This window comes from Aplysia californica, unplaced genomic scaffold (genome assembly GCF_000002075.1).
Source record: "Aplysia californica isolate F4 #8 unplaced genomic scaffold, AplCal3.0 scaffold00008, whole genome shotgun sequence".
In the NCBI taxonomy this organism is placed as follows: domain Eukaryota; kingdom Metazoa; phylum Mollusca; class Gastropoda; order Aplysiida; family Aplysiidae; genus Aplysia; species Aplysia californica.
In genome coordinates this window covers 2,020,507-2,022,964 of record NW_004797278.1, presented here as the reverse complement: position 1 = coordinate 2,022,964, position 2,458 = coordinate 2,020,507, and positions in this window count along the sequence as shown.

Genomic DNA, 2,458 nt, shown 5'->3' with positions numbered 1-2,458 from the left:
TCTCTCTCTCTCTCTCTCTCTCTCTCCACCTCCATCCCCCTCACTTTCTTTCGCCTACTTTACCTCTGATGATGTTGTTAACGGTGATCAATGTTTTACACGCCTACCGACACAATTTAGATCATTCAGTAGGTGGGCTGCTTGGAACTTGTCTGCCAAGGCCAACCTAGACTGAGAGGGATAGAGGGATAGGGGGATACAACAGGCAAGCAGACCCTCGGAGGTACTCGATGTATCAAGCCTCCAGAATAAAGTGAAAGATTCTAGATCTAGATACACACCCTCCTTGACATTATCTTTCAATGAATTCAAACCTCAAACTGCTGTCTAGTACGTGATACATGTATTGCGCAGTCTGGAGCAAGAGTGGGTTGAGGTCGACTATCATAGTATTAGTTTTGTTTGTTTGTTTGTTTGTTTGTTTGTTTGTTTGTTGTTGTTGTTTTGTTGTTTTTTGTATTTGTTTGTTTGTTTGTTGTTGGTTTGTTGTTGTTGTTGTTTTTTTGGAGGGGGGGGGGGTGTTAATTATTAGGGTCTGACTGTTTGAACGTGTAGTGAACTTCCTTTTTGATACAAATGAGGTAATTCAAAGGCGGAGAGCTTTCCATAAATGGTGTCAGAAAAAAGGGAAGATAAAAGAGTACAGTAGGCGAGACTCTAACTCTAAAAGCAATTATCATACAAACATATTATCTGATTATAGATCTTTGATTGTTTTTATCTTTTATGTAGCTATTATTACGCTCTCATTGACCCATTTTAGATCATTTAGGAGGTGGGTTTTGATCCTGTCAATCAGGAACAATCCTGGCTGGGAGGTAAGCAGCGTGCGAGCGTAAAAGCTGAGATACTGAATGAAAATTATCCACACATGTCGTGTGGGAATCGAACTCATGTCTTTTACGAGCAATGGCGAAGCACCTTATATAACCACAACACAACAGACGCCCGTCCGTATGTTTTAATCTACCCTGAGAGATGGCTCATTTCAAGCCATTTTTAGTTGAACTGTTCGGTACTCCCAACCCATGGAAGGGGGAAAAAAGGAGAAAAAAAAGGGGTGGGGGGTGGATCCTTAGTGGAATCTTTCCGTAGGGTTTGTTAAGATAATATATATCATTTGCTTTCTATTAAACACCAAACTCAAATTTCATTGTTATTAAGGTTTTGAAATTCTGGTTCACGTACGTGTACAATTAATCGCTAATTTTAAAAGGGGGTTGTGGGTTGCGGGGGGAGCCGGGGTTTTGTCTTTGTTTGATTTTAGTGATGATTTTTATACTTAAATTACAGACTAGAACTACGCCCATCTGTTTGCACACTTTGTAGGCCGATCCTTAGAGGTAAGTAAGTAAAATAACATGAACAAGCTTGACGGAGGTCCGGTATAAGCTACATCTCATCGGTAGAAAGGCGACGCCTTGCACGGGCCCGCGCGGCAATCGCACTCGAATAACCAGGAAGGCACCAAAGGGCATCGCTAATGGTAGCAGTCACACCTAAAACAATGCATGGGGAACGGCCCTGAACTCATGGCTCAAACGGATGTTGTATTTTGCTTTCTTGTGTTTAGCTAGTGCTACTTTGAACAATAATATTATTATGTTTTGGCCGTTTTTACTATGAATGTTGAACAATATCAGGTTATCTAAGAGTCTTAGAGGCGGTAACTCCAAATTTACCGTCCGTCTCCGATAGGACCATGCCAAATAAGAATTTTTGAGTAAAATGTATTTTCTAAAGACACAGAGTCGGATCGAGCTGAGCTTCGAACCCTACTCGCAACCTCCAGATGTTTAGCTAAGTGATTGATTGATGTTCCTGTCGTCGTTGATGTTGTTGCTACTGTCGTTGCTGTCGTTGTTGCCGCTATTGTTGCTGCTGCTGTCAGTAAATTGTTGCCACTGTCAATATTTCAGACATTGTGTACTTGCAGCAGTAGATGATACTTCTTCTATCATGGTGCGCTGCCATCGATAGAATAACGACTCATACTTAATAGAGCGTATCTCTCTGAGTAGTTTTTTTAAGTTGCCTGGGTTATATGTCAAATGTATGTATTGAAATGATTAGCTTTGCTCTGTATTTGAAGTGCATGCTTAACTGTACGACAGTACGTAGTGTTTTACTATCGTATTCATACGACGTGGGGAACTCTGTGCCACCACTTTCAAAGAGGAAATTTACTCGTTAATCCGATCCGTACGCTTTGCACAGCAGTCTGTCATAATTATCTTTTTAGAAATACTGAAAGTTTTAAAGAGACCTTCGTATTAGAAGTATTCTAAAATGTGAAGAATACAACCCCAGGGGTACAAAATGACTCCAGGGCGTACGGAAAGGGTTAAGTTAAGTTTAAAATCACTCTCTATACATAGAATATTACGGGAGGGACAGTTTTTGTTGTTTGTTTTTTTAAATTTATTTATTTTTATTTATTTATTTATTTATTTATTTA